This window comes from Aphelocoma coerulescens, chromosome 9 (genome assembly GCF_041296385.1).
Source record: "Aphelocoma coerulescens isolate FSJ_1873_10779 chromosome 9, UR_Acoe_1.0, whole genome shotgun sequence".
NCBI classification, from domain to species: Eukaryota; Metazoa; Chordata; class Aves; order Passeriformes; family Corvidae; genus Aphelocoma; species Aphelocoma coerulescens.
In genome coordinates, this window is record NC_091023.1 from 19,158,888 (window position 1) to 19,174,163 (window position 15,276).

The 15,276-nt window shown below is 38.4% G+C and overlaps 1 long non-coding RNA gene across 8 annotated transcripts in view; it reads right to left on the bottom strand.

The window, feature by feature from the left end:
• LOC138114711 (uncharacterized) overlaps window positions 1–15,276 on the bottom strand; it is a 316,350-nt gene that overhangs the window by 200,846 nt on the left and 100,228 nt on the right. For 5 of the 8 annotated variants that reach the window (XR_011152739.1, XR_011152737.1, XR_011152743.1 and 2 more), the window contains exon 2: window positions 1,945–2,035. The exons of the other annotated variants lie outside the window; for them this stretch is intronic. This is a non-coding gene — a long non-coding RNA (uncharacterized lncRNA). The remainder of the gene's footprint in view (window positions 1–1,944; window positions 2,036–15,276) is intronic. 8 annotated transcript variants of the gene reach the window in all.

Sequence of the window (15,276 nt, forward strand, 5' to 3'; positions counted from 1 at the left end):
TGGAGACCCATACAAAACAAAACCCACCACAGTCTATAAAGGAAAGTCAGAGAAGACAAGGATTGAAGTTGTAGCTTCACAGTAGCTATCTTTTAACAGCTTTCCTTTTTCCAACACTTTAACCTAAAAAAAAACTTCCCATTGTTATGCCCCTATTCAACCTCCATTCGAAGTCATTCACTATGCATTAATTACCACTTTCTTCAATGCACCGGGAAGCTCCCAAACATGCTCCTGTTTTCAAAGAGGCACACTTCCATGGCTCAGCTTTTTATATGCAGAGCCTGCTGAATTTTTTTCCTCTGCAGACTTTGAGATTCCCCTAAATTTTGCAAACTGTAACTGTTCAGAAAGGGAGGGGTGAAAAGACAAAAGGCAGATTTCATGCCTCCAGAACAGTTGTTTGCATCTCTTTCATTTTTCTTTCCAGCTGTGAGAGGCAGCAGAAGGTTCTTTAGCAGGTGTCCTGCCTGCCCTATGGTAATTTTTAACTTTCCTTTACTTTCTTTTATGTCTGTTGCATTCGTAGACGTATTTTCTCTCCTCCTGCTTTATTGCTGTTTTTCCTTTCTTTTTTTTTTCCTTAAAAAAAAATCTGAATTTCCCCTATTATGTCATTCTGTTCAGCTCTGAACTCAGATTATAAAAGTGAGCAAGGGATAAATTTTAAGAAGTCCCAATATATAAATTAAATCTCAGCTGCTTCCTATTCATTCCACAGACTTTCATCACTGCTAAACTACACAAGTGCCACACAGACACAACTGACAACATGACAGACAAAACCATCTCTGATATCAAACCCCAGCATGCATACCCTAACCTTAAATCATATAACCTCTCTCCTGTTAGCCTATCCCAGCCTCTGCATAGCAGTTGTTGTAAGGACTCCCCTGGGCTGAATGTGTGAATGAAATCAAGCATTCACATAAGTCTTTGCAAGGTCACACAAAAATAAGCAGTTATTACTTAAATGATCAAAAGTATATTTTTCTTTAAAGCAAAAGAAGTATTTTCCAGGGACAAGCTGGTTTTGATTTTCTGTACTGATTTTAGTTTTATTTGCAAAGCCTCTACCCTTATGACAACAAAAGTAAGATAAAGGAAATGGGAGACAATTAAATAAATCACACAGAACTATGAACCTTTTGCAGAAATTCAAACACATCCATGAGAGGGACTTGTTTTTAGATTTGAAAGAAGAAACTCATTGCAGAGCACAGGCCTACGTATTTCCAGTACAATATCCTCCATTCTTAGTGTGCAAACATACAATGTTCATCAACACTCAAAATGCATTTTGTTAAAAATCCCACAGAATTTTGTGTAGACTGATTCCACACATTTTATTATACAAACCAAACAACAACAGAAGATTTGAAGCTAAGAAGGAAAGACTGCTACTGATGTTATCGAGGCTGAAAGGTCCCTGTTATCTCCACAGTGTTATGGTCATGGTAGTTTGAATAATCACATCAGAGTGCAAAAGCTCCTGTCCTCATCCTTTACAAAATGCCTCGTTCACTGAAAGTCACACAGGTGATTTTTAACAGATACCAATGCATTTTAATAATTTTCAGCATTGCTTTTACAGCCAGTACATATTGTAAGAACAAAACTTCTATTTAAATGATTGCAAGGTAATACCAAGAATTACCTTATTTTACTGTATTTCTTTTATTCAAAATAAAAATAAGTATCTTGTACACTGTCTTTGCCACAAAAATATTTTCTTTTAAAGTGTAAGACTTGAAAGAGTACCTTCCTGAGATTTAAAGGCTAAAAATAAAGAAAAATAAAAATTTGAAATTGGAGGAAGTAAAAAGGTCAACCTTTTGAACTGCATAGTTCTGGGATTATTAATTTAAAAATCACATCAAGTTTCTAGTTTATTTTTGTGACATCTTACAATGGCAACCTGCTGCTTAAAAAAATGTTTCCTACCTTCTTCCTGCAGTGAAAGTAGCATCCAAGAAAGAATAAATCAGGGAGCAAGTGGCAAGAGAGGTCTCATAAGAGAAAAGTTGTCTTTCTCCTGAAGGGGAGGTAAAAAAAGAAAAAAAAAAAAAAAAAAGGAAGCAAAAAAGGAAAGCTCTAGTTCCATCAACACAGTTCAAGTGCAAAGAACTATCCACATAAGAAAATATTTCTGTTATGGAAATACAACCATTTTTAATTACTGATTTTTAATATCATCCTGATAGAAATATGGGAAAAAATTATTTCTTTGTTGTCTTACTGATTATTTTTGTAATAGTTAAATAGGCACATTTTGAAAATGATTCTTTTTCATTTTCATAAATAATTTAAGTGCATTTTGAACTTTAAGCCCCAGCCCTTGTACAGAAAAATATTGGAGAATGCCTTATCTTTCTCTGCTTTTTCAAGTATTCCCAAAAGTTTTCATGCTGATTTGTTTCCCCTGCTACAACTGTATGCTCACATCAGCTGTGGGGTACAGATTTAGAATTAGTGAAGCTGAGATGACACAGTTCCCGTGGTCCTCATGCCCGTCCTGCAGGATCAGAGCACTGGATGGACCCACATCTGTTCTGCCCATGAATCCAGGGACACCCCCTCTGACTGCAGCCGCCCACAAGCACCTGTGAAAGCTGCAGGGCTAATCCCTTAAACACAGTTAAATCTACAGGTCGTGGCTTGCAAAATCACAATCTAGTTCTGTATCTGCTTCTATCAGACTCTACAAATTATATTTTATGGTGAGCCCAAAAGATTCAAAATTGCAACAAGGACAGGCTCTCTGTTTCACAATTGCACAGTACTGAACACATCAGCTTTCTGATTCACAGCCCAGGATTTCTGGGTGCTACAGGAACATAATTTATATTTCATAATTCTAAGATGTCTTCTACATCTGAGGAAATCCCACAAATGCTGATTGACACACAATGAGACATCCTACCAGGACAGGATCCACTCTATGATCTAACTTCTAATATCTGGTCTCTCAACATGATGAATTAACAGATAATTTGTACTGACTTAGAGGGATCTTTAGTTTTAAATGGTGTGGTTTTTCTGACACACCCATGACCTGACTTTGCTGTTCACTGAGTGTATCTTACAATATTTAATTGCCTGGGAACACCACTGTTATTGGGTGAACAGGAACTACTGAGCATGAGAGAGAGAAGAAACCCATGCAGTTACACCATGGGACTTTTTATGTAATTTGTTGTTGCATATTCCCATAGCAGCTCAATTCCAAATGAAAATTTGCTTACAAGAAATCCTGTCTAAGCTTCTGAGTATCAGTAAGCCATTCAATTTTACCACAGTTTCTGAATGATTGAGATTCTTCTACAGCCATGACTAGTGAAAACAACAATTTCAACCTCCACTTTAAAGGCAGGTCCAGTTTTCCAGGAAAAGCTTGAAAACCCAGTTGAGCCCACAGACTATAATCAGAGTAGAGAGAAAAAGGCCATAAACTAAAAGTATATACTATTTCAATCCATCACAGAGATACAGAGTCCCACTGAAGGATATTTTAGCCCTTGGACTTGGCAGTTCTGTAGGCAGCTATGACCCACAGCCAGGAGGGGGAACTGAGGTGATTTCTGGTTGTGGGGTACACATATACAGCAGATCATAACTGTCCCTAAGCCACAGAAAGAAATCTTCTGATTTCCTACAGTCCCAGAGCTCCTGCACAGGGCTGGGAGTTGGACTAGATGGGTCCCTTCCACTCAGCATATTCTGTGATTCCAAGGGCAAAGCTGGGTGCACACACTGAAGAGATCAGCACTGAATGTTTAAAGGGATAACTCAAAAATCAATCATGCAAGTTACACGAAGCCCAAACTCCCTCTTTTCCACTCTCATTTTAACTGGAGTGTTTTTCTGACGGCTTGTAGTAGGTCCTGAAGTGCTTTTCAAGTCAAGAAAACGTGTAAGCAGAAACAATTTATTCTATTTAATTTCTTAAACCAAAAAACATGAATGCATTCTTATTATAAAGACAAAATGTGCATTCAAAAAATACATGTGGGGAAACCCTTCTTATGAGAAACAAGACAATATGTACAGACAAAAGGTCTTCTGGCAGCCTTTTGCTATTATTTTCCACTAATGTACACTTCCACAAATTATAGAGGGCCACGGAATACACTCAAGGCTGCATGGAAAGATTGCCTTTCATGAAGAGGTATCAAAGGGCCTATTAAAATTGAACATTTAACTAACTTGAAAAATAGATCTATATTTGATTTATGTTTTGGTAGGGAAGGTAAAACAGCTTCTGCTGTTTTCATTACACTGTTGAATTTAGAGAGAGTGGTAATTAGGGAATGCCATGATCTGCATGTGCATTTCGTTATAAATAAATTTAAAATAATAAAACAAGTAAATGGGAAAATCTGGCACCTTAGGTAAAGCCAGAACAACAGCTCTGTACTACAGATGTTCTGGAGGACTGGGTCTATCAATCCCCACCCAAAAGCAATGCTGGATATTTTGGCTGTTTGCTACCCCCCAACAAGAAACATTGTTGGGTAGTAGTGAAGAGCCAAAACATCCAATAACCCAACTAGGATAGTGGCAGTTTCTGAGGAATGAAAGATGGATTATTTAGGTTACAAGTCTTCAGTGTGCAGAGAAGAAAAATTAATTTAAAAAACTGCCATGTAATCATCACCATTTTTAAACATCCTTTCCTCTTTCAGGTACACTGTGACCGTTCCCTTTTTCTCCAATCCTTTTAAACCAGCTGTTTCTGGAGGACACAAGGTCTGATTTTCTGCTGAAGTGAACTTCCAGGCTCTTGCCCGTGTTTTATGGACACAGGCCATCTTTGCAGAATTGATAAAAGGTCCCTTTATAAATTACCAAGCAGAATTTTTGCACTGGAAGATCAAGAAAATCTTGAAGCTTCTTCTTCAGATGACAACATTTGCAATTTCCACCTGAACTGTGGCAGTTGCTGATCACCTCTGTGAGCACTATGCACAAAAAGGAGTTGGCTTCTGACCCCCTGGGCCTCCCATGCAGCACTTAGACTAACAGCATTATACTTGGCAATTCTTAGGGGTAGTGTTTGTTTGCTACTTCCCCTCTGAATTGCTGTTTGCTTTGCTGAGACCTCCTTTTTAATGCTGTTGTGCATGCAGATGGTGATGTAGGCATTTACACACACAGTGACAAGATTCAGATATCCATTACTTGCTAATGATCATGCTAAATATTAACAGCATTGCTGCACACCATTTTTATGCATTTATTTACAGGTATAAAATAAAAAGCCAAGGACTAAAAAAACAAGTATAGATCATAAAGAGAGAAACACAAGTAAATTTGTTCACTGTAGTGTTGTAGATAGTTCACAAGACTAGAAGCTAAGAGACTTGATGGTAGAGCTCTGCTGCTGAACTTTTATTCAGGTTTCATTTAAACCCACCAGCACTGACCTGAACTAGAAGTACCAAAGCTGCAGGGAAGATAAGTTTCAAGGCTAGGAATTGTAAATCCTTACATCATTCCACTGAATCATCCCCTCCAGCCTCTCAAACTAGAAAGTGTTTGGGGCAGGCACTCTCAAATTACCACTTTAGTGTCCAGCACAAAGTGGTCTGATATTTCTTTGTCTTTCTTGGTCCTTCAGTATATCTAAATATACTGTTCTCAGTGTTTATATTTAAAAAAACCCCAAACAAACAAAAAAAAACAACCAAAAAACCAAACCAAACCAAACCAAACCAAACAAAAACCCTTGAGAGGAGTACCTTAATTGTGAGTGTATTATCACTTCTTTCCAGTCTAACTAGTTATGTGGCAGTATCTACATTAGCATTTCAGGTCAATAGTGTGTTTATGAAGAAAAACTCCTGATGTCTTCATTTGCTGTGCTTTAGTTCCCAACACATTGACCTTAGTGCACATGAACTTTCTTTCACATGAGACTGAACTGGAAGAGGTGGTCCATGATTACATCCAATTCCATTTTTAATTTCTTATGCTAATTTATCACACTGCTGATGGGTATTCAGATAAATATGGCCAGGCTGGAAGGAATTCTGAACAAAGTCTACCCCAAAACACACAGTGTGGATGTCAGGTCCCCAGCAGCAAACACCCTCATATTGCTGTGGTAGATACAACCTACAGCACCTGGATTTCACAGTCCCAAAAGTGCCACCGAGGCAACTGTGAATCTCCTTAGAACAAGTGAGCTACGACTGTCCCTTGGCATAGAGACAGGAAAGAAGGCAAATATGCTGAAAGCTTGCTTATTGTTATGAAGGAAGCCATGAACTTCAACCTTCTTTTTAATCTTCTTTACAAATTCTCACTTTACCTTTTTTAAGCAATTAACTCAAATAAGAACACTGCAAGTAAACCACTACATTTAAACTGGGGTAGAGGGGAGTTTGAATGCCATGTCTGTATCTTTAATCCACCTTTTCATCTGGTACTACCCACCTTCAGTACTGCTGTGTCCCCATCACCACAGGGTCTCAACTTTCTGCAGTATTTAGAATATATCTCTTTTCATGTGAAACAGGATAGTGCACTCTTCCCCCCACATTTTTTTTTTTTTTTCAGAAAAGAAAGAGACACAAAGATGAATTCACACAACCAAAGTTCATAAGACATTTGGTGGCAAAGCAGGAATTCAGTCCAAATATCTGCAATTAACAACCATTCTGTGTAACTTGTAGTTTTCAGGCTTAATTTCTGCCACAGACCTTAGGTATTTCAAGCTGTTTACACACCAAATGCATTGATTTTTAAATACTTGTTTTCTGTCTGTACTGAAGCTTTTGCATTTTATTTCATGCTTTATTATTTGAAATATCTGCACAACGCACAAAACGTTCCATAAATCTCAGTGCACTTTTGGATAGCAATAAAACCCCTCAGCACCCACATAGATGTAAATTTGTTATTGTGGTCAATTACACGAGTATTAAGAGAATTGAGAGTAAACACTCATCCAGTGTTAATTGCAACTGATTAAGGAATAGTCAGCACCAACAAACCCTGAGTCTGACTGTGCTAATTGTGTGCTTATTTTCACCTGTAACCCATTACTACTCTTTCCATCATTAAAGAGGAAAATTCCCTGAATAAATGAGAACAATTTCCATGCCCTGAGTTAGAAGAGACAATGAGGTGAACACTATATGCCACAAGCTTAGCCAAATACCAAAAAGGCTTTTAGAGCATTATGGGAAAAGGCACCATGAAGTATTGATCACAGAGAATGGCAATACAGATTGATCCATGTGATTTGTAGCCACTGTCCTCTGTCAAAAATCAGGACCACTTAACTCAGGGCTAATTAATAGTGCTTCTGTTCTAGCTCAAAAAGGCAAGTGAAGCCTCTTGCTTTTGGAGCTAGAGGATTTAAAAATTGCTCTAAAATGCTGTGTCAAAAATAAACCAAAACCATATGTCCTATATGATCTGGTTGTACTCTTTTAGAGTTGAAACTATCACTTCCAGTTATTTATGCAGTCTGAAAGACAAAATGGTACCTAAACCATCAGGTAAACTAACCTGTTGAGAGAAGGGCTGGACAGACCAGTTCTTCCTACAGCCAGTATAATAGCCAGATTTTGTTGTTACAGCTGGGCTAATCAATAGCAATATAGAGTGTGAATCATGCTACCTGAGTTTTTAAGTACAGTTTTGAGAAGAATCAAATCTCTTGAAAGCCAAAAGATACCCTGTTGTGGGATAAAGTCTGTACAGCACAGATTACGGAATTGTATCCAGTTAATCCTGTACTGAGCCAACAAATATCTGGATTGCACATCTTCCCCAGATGGAAAATCCAAGCTTTCTCTTGGGAGTTCAGGCCAAAAATTAACTGTTCATGTTGCTAAAAAACACAAAACTTGTTCCTGACATATGTATCTGTCCCACTACAACTTTTTTCTGTTAACTCTTGTAATGTTCCTCGCTAAATAGTCCAAATCCGAAACCTTCCCAGAATGTTAACCATTACCTGAACTACAAAAAAGGGCTGCTTTTACCTGCCTGACACACTTTTTGTATGATCTGCACATTATAAAGGCTCAGAAATTGTTCTACTCCAACTGGGGTTTGGCAGAGAAATTCTTTCAGCCAAGGTCTAACATGCAGTTCTCCCTCCAAAAAGGTGACTACACATCCAATTGCATCTCAATCTTCTTCCTAATAAGCTAAATAGATGCTATCCTGAGACCAGGGAATTTTTGGTAGCATTTTTTCTCCTGTCTCTGCGAACAGTTTTATCACTTTATTCATAATTGTTTGATTAGGGGGAAACTGCATGCCCTCTTTTAGTTCCACTTTTTTTTCCCCTTGTGCTTTATATCTGTTCTGTTTGTATCTATTTGTTGAAACCTCTATATTGAAAAGATTAATATACTCAGCATTCCAGCATCAGTAAAAGTTCTTTTCTTTGTAGATAAAGAGACACCTTCTGTACCCCCTGCCATCAACCTCATCTTCTTAGTAGACTTTTTTATCCAAATGTGACTGCAATCCATGAACATGCATTCAAATAAAACATGTTTAAATATTTTTGCTTTGCACATTTTTGTTAACTCTCATTTCAAGTAAAAGAAAACTCTTGAGTATTTTCTAGTTGCCTTTGGAACATTATTTTTCTTTGCAAGTTATTTGACATGAAGGTTTCTTCACAATCTAATCTGCTTTGTATTGCTTTCAAGACATGATGGCTGGGATTGTCTGTTCAGAAAACCAATTGGTTTACTGAAACAAAAGACTGTAATTTCCACATTTTCCAGTACGGCAGTTTAACTCCTCCTTTGTCTGTTAAACTATATGCGTCCAATTGAATTAAATGAAACAACTAGTCAGACCTGCAGCAACATAAAATGTAGAACAAGTCATTTATGTCACCAGTGCTTAACTCCAAAGAGGCTTTGCAGAAGAGATACCATGCTGACCAGTATTTAAAACATAAAATCCCCTTCATTAAGTCTTTGAATCAACATTAGGTCATCACTTACCCACCCTTCCCCAGAATTTAATGTTATGAGGATACACAGTGCTGTTTTCCTGTTTGTACCTATCACAATTATCCATGTGCTGTTTTCAGTCTCTAATTGAGAGCTGAGGGTGTGCCAGATTTGCCAGAACTTGAATAGTTCAGAAGTACCTATGGGACACGTCTGAAAACCACAGCAAAAAAAAATTGTGTCCTTGGAGACCCAAAGACTCCTCTCACTGGCATCTCAACAATTCTTCAAGGACTCAAACCAGTGCTGTGGTATTTTTCTTGAAGGGCTATATTTTAATTCATGACAAAACCCAAAACTGCAAAAAACCCCATCAAATATACAGGATGAACTAATCCTGATGTCATCATGTCTAACAAGCACAGAATGCTGCTCATACCATTGCTGGCCAAGGCCATGCCCCCTTTGCAACAGCCCACATAAAGCCATCGAAGTATGCACCAGGTGCTTTTTGTTCATTTTAGAGTTAAATGTAAAGGTCAGAAATAGAAAAAAATAAATTCCAACTTTTTTTTACAGTCTCATTAAAATTGTTTCCTTTTCTTTTTTTTTTTTTTTTCCCCAGTCAGTTCCCCAGCTCTCCTACAAACAGTGCTTCTCAGCCAAGGCAATCATTTTATCAGGTCTGTAATGTAACCCAGCAGCAGCACTTCTTGTATCCTTGCAGCAGCCAACAAAGAGCTTGGAGAACCACCAGGAACTACAGCTACCTAAAATCCCTTCATCTTTGCCATCTCAGAGTACCCACTCAGCTTAGCCCAGCAGAACCCTGCTGCCTGTTTTGTTTGAGGAAGAAGCCTGGTAAAGTTGTCCCTTTTCCATCATAAACTAAACTTTGCCATGGAATGGAATATTTTAAATACACTTTCTAAATATGCAAAACAGCTCATTACACAATTTATAGAAAGGTCTAATAGATAAATTTCCTGAGTGCTCATGAGATACCATGTATCAAATTCTAGTTCTGCAGAAAATGAGAGAAAGGACTTGGAATGTACAGGTCCAAAACTGTATGTCCTCATGCTGAACCTTGCCTCGCTGCTTCAGTCTTCTCCCAAGTCAGCTTCCAGGGGAGTTCTCTAAGAGGCCATTAGGTAAAGACTATTCCAGGGGTGTGGGGCCAAGGATGCCAGGCACAGAAGGCTGTTCTCTTTTCCTACCCAGGAGTTCCTAAGGCTTTTACAAAAAAGGTCATCCCTCTTGGGAAATAGCATCAACAAATTATACCTACACTATCGATGTTAAAATGGGGTGAGGAATACTCAGAATATGAATTGGATTCAGAGGCTTAAGGGCTATTCCCCCACAGCAATGAAAATTTTTATTTAAATCTCCTGAGAGGTAGAGGCTGAAAGCCACCGGCTACAAGCAAATATTCCTGTGTAAGTGCACACACATACAGACATTTATTTTCACATGGGCCACGAGTATGAAAGAAGTACCCTCAGCTTTGCATAATTCCATCTGAGAGACTCTTGTAAATGCATTTTATCACAGTTCTTTTATGCAATATGACAATTAACATTCCCTCACAGGAGGGTGATTTGTTTTTCACAGATTTAGTTGTTCTGGGTTGATATTATATATAAACAGATCTAAAAGAATGCATATGTACTTAAAAGTCTAAATTTGTGCAAGACTGAAGTGCTTCCATGAAATGGGGCCAAACTTCCAAATTCATAGCTTGGAACTAGGCTGGGATTTGTCATGAGCAAAGCAGTTGTGTTTTCTAGTGAATTCTGGGTGGGTCGGTTCCCTGCTAAGGTTGCTACATTGAATTCCTCTTGACACAGAGGAATTCAGGTCCATGAGCTCTTCTCTTGCCAGCTGCTGTGACCCTGGACTGCAAGAAAAGGATGCTGAACTGGGCCAGCATCAGCAGGGTTTAGTGGCCAAAGAAAATCTCAACTCATTCCTCTCCTGGTAGGGATTTCTGCATCTATCATTTCAGTCACTTAACTCTTCTAGGCGTGAGTCTCTGCTGTGAAGAGTAATACCTACTTAAGTTGATTTGTTCATTAGTGTTTAACACTTCTATTTAGCCGAGAGGAAAAGAGGAGGGACAAGTGGGTGGAAAAGAGTAAAATTAACTCTTCCCCCTCCCCCAACTCTACTACTTATCTCCACCTGAGCAATGCCTGAGAGAGGCACAAATATACCACACAGACATACACAATGCCTGGGAACCTTGAACAATGTCCCTTTCTGAGCGGTGACATCTCTGCACAAGCAGTCAAGCTCCACTTCTCTTGTTGGAAAAAAGCTGATATTCCCCTCACTCAGTACTCAAATGAAACAAGTCAATTATTTGTGTGAGCCCCACAGAATCATCTCCATAACCCTCTCCAGGACCCTCAGGCCAACCCTTGACACAGAAGTGTAATTGTACAGCACCGGAATCAATTACACTTTTGGAGAGAGGGGTGGAAAAAATGACTTTGCAGGCCCACCGCAAATTGCTAAGGCTGTCCTCTGGCTCTCACACGGCTCGAATCCAGGAAGTGCCTCTCAGCTCAATTTTCAATTATGTTCTCATCACAATTTACAACAGACAGTGTGTAATTTATGGCAATTACCTCTTCTGACATCCCCCTTTAAAAATTTCAGATAAAGAGACAGACAAAACCTGAAAGTGAGCCAAGCTCACCTGGCCTGCCTGCTGTACTAAGTTGACATTATGGGGAGAAAAAGGTATGTCTGACAAGGCTGTGAAGGAGATACTTTACAGAGTCGTGAATGCGTGCTGACAACTAAATCAAGCAGAAGAGGAACATAATTGTTGTGGATGCATTCCTTTATTTGTTAATGCACATATACAATATCATAACAACTGAATACTGTGTAAAGGGGTAATAGGGAACACAGTCTGTCATTCTGGGTAAAAGACTTGTGAAAAAATTACTTTATAGTAAAGTCATCCAAGCTCATTTGGTTTATACTTCCTCCCCCAGCAAGATAAGCAATTCATAATAGAAAGAGCAAAAACCCTAAAATAGTGTAAAAATTTCTGGAAGGAAAGCTAAGTATTTTAAAGAACAGCAAGCAATCATTTTGCTTTCTATGACCTAAAATATTTGAATATTTTTCAGGTATTATGTAGGTATCTTTGCATTAACAAAGACTTATTGTAGTATTTTTCATTTTCCAAGATCTGAAAGTAAAACTGAAAAACCCCGTGAAGCAAAAGTAATGTAATTTCTGGAATGAAATCTAGAGCTGGTAACAAATATTTTGACAGTCCTACATCTTCATTCTACAAGAATACCTAAAAAAATTGGATCAATTTCACAGCAATTTCATTATTGTTAGAGATTTTTCCTTTTTTCCGACAGCATGAAAACTTCCTATGTTTGTATTTTCAAAATAAAGTATCTTATCTATTTTGATTACTTAAAAACATTAAAGAAAAAAGTTTTAATTGAAAAATGTTTTTCCTACAAAGTTCCTTCACCAGGAGTTTTAAACTGGGCAGTTCATCCTCAAATGCTAAACTGAAATCTCAAAATCCCGTGTGAAAGAGGGACAGCAGGAAAGGCAAAGTTTATACATATACATGTCATGGAATCACATAACGTGCTCAGTTGGAAGGGACCCATCAGAATCACTGAGTCCAACTCCTGGCCCTGCACAGGACAACCACAAGAGTCACACCACGTGCCTGAGAGTGTTATCCAAATGCTTGTTGAACTATAAGCTTCTATACATATAAAGATTAAAGATAATTTGAAATGTTCAAGATAACATCTATTTAAACTGAAACTTGCTTTATGCTGTAATACACATCTGAATTTGCAGGCAAAACCTTGAGCTACAGAGGGTGCTACAGAATTTCTCCTCAATTTCCTGGTAGGAAAAAAAAAAATGCTTCTCAGGTATTCATCAAGAACCACAAGGACTACTATCTTTCCTAGTGAAAGCTGTCTCCTAGTATTTTCAGAGCTCATACTACTGTGAAAACCTCATTAAAGCACCTTCAGTAATCTATGGCTTGATATTAACCACTACTTATTTTAGAACAAAATGTTTATTAAATGACAAAGCCTGAGTCACATATCTGAAGTAAACTATGAGAGGAGGTGAGTGAGTAAGCACTTAGAGAAAATGTGTCTGGTACTGTAGAGCTGATGTTTCATAAGAGGCAGCTCCCCATGTAGGTAAGCACAGGTTGCAGAGGGCATGGGAGAAAACAAACCAATGATGCACAAAGTTGTGGGCATTTGTTTAGCATTCAATGTCAGGCCATCAGTCCAGCTGAGAACAACATCTGGATCTCCTAGCTGAGTATCCCCTTCATTGGTGGAGATTACAGAGAAATAGTTACAGAATGTGTCATGTTAATTATGACAATGCAGGTAGTTACTAGCAGAAAAGAAGGAAACTGGTGGGATTTTCCAAACTGGGGGAACTCCAGCAAAGAGATCACAAATGAAAAATACCAGCTTTAGCTCCAAGGTAACGCATTCCTCGTGGTATCACTCGAAATGCCTAATAAGGGCCAGCATGTTTCCATCTGTTTGTGGGCTCAGGAGAAAGTCTATGTGATTTAGAACACAGAATGCTGTTTAGGCACAGAAAACCTGCAGAATCCAGAAATATTTTACAAAAGGCATTGTAAGGACTTTGAGGGAGGTGAAGTTTAACCGGGGTGGTGATGACTGCTGGGCTAACGGGGACTTTTCCAAGGTTCTGCTGAAACCAAACAAATACTATCTCCCTTGTGAGTCAACACTGAAGGAAATAATCCACTTAATCCTTTCCATTAGGCTTCAATATCAGCAAAGAATCTCATAAGACGTTGTGGATAAAAACAAATTTGGCAACAATGAATGAGAGGCACAGGTCAGGTTGCAAATAGGTGGACTTCATCACTTCTGAGTAACAACACATCCTCACAGCTCCTGTCTACCAAACAATGCCATCACAGAGTTAATGTCCTGCTGTAGTGGAGACCTATTTCTGTTTCATGCCTCCTGGTAGCCAGACATATGGCTGCCCCAGAACATACATTCAGGAAACACCACAAATAGAGCAAAGGTGAGGAACACTGCATACAAAACTTTAGTAGTTTTCCTCCTTCCTAAGGAGTTCATACTGACTAATAGGTATATTCTCTTCAATTGCAAGATCTTGCAATTGAACTTCTTGCTCTGCCCAAGTCACTGTAAACTCTGAGTTCTGCATGACCAAATATGACTAAAGCCATAGTCCTCAGTTCATAATCAAACCAAAGGATTTGAATCTCTTTTCTCCCTCTATCTACAAGGTTAGCAGTGAAAACCTGAATCTTAAAAACTCAGGAGTCTGACTTATCAATCAGTGATCTGAAGAAATAAGCCCTGTTATAATAAGCCCTGAAATAATCTCTGTTAAAAGATGCAAGAAAGAGAACAGACCACAGGTACATTTTAATATTTCTGCTTGGATAATGGTCAAGTAAAAATATTTTATAAAAACCTCACAGATAAGGGCAAACACAACAGCAATTTCACACAAATTGCATTCCCCTTGGAAAGGCCAGGAAAGCCTGAGTCCACTACAAGAGAAAGTAAGGGGGTACCTGACTCTAAACATGAAGTACTTCCTTAAGCTTCAGGAATGAAAAAACCCAACTGTATCTAGTTTGGGCTTACTGACAGCAGCAGCAGGAATTGTAACACAGAATCAGGGTAGCCAAAAATACAGGCAGGCCACTCTCATGTGTCATTATGCAAATCAAATGACTCTTTCTAGAAAAGAACTGTTCCATGGAACAGCCATTCTGTTTAGGTTGAAAGAGCTTTAGGGGCCGTGTTAGCTGTGTGCTCCCATAATGATCCAGCACAACAGGATCCAGAGATCTGGACTGGAGCCTTGGGGTATGACAACAACATAAATAATCAATGACAATAACATATTTTGGATATCGACATGTGGAACCTCATCCACAGCTCACCAAAGTCAAAAGAAAGATCCCCATTGCCTTGGGCAATTATGGGAACCAGAGGTAAGTATCAGCCCTTGTTTGAGCTCTATCTCACCACTTATTATTTACTACGTAATGCATTTTCCATGTATTCTCACCATAAAATATTAAGAGTGTATACTCTATGCACCTCAGGCTTCCAAAATCAGCAACTATAATACTTTTATTTCCTTCTTAAAATATCAATAAAGATAATATTCTATAAAATTATTATTATTTTAGCACTAAAACAAAACCATAGCACATGTGAACAACAAAAGTTATAAGTGTAATTAATATGAAACAGAAGTCTCTTTTCCAAGATGGCCAGCAAGAACTTCCTAA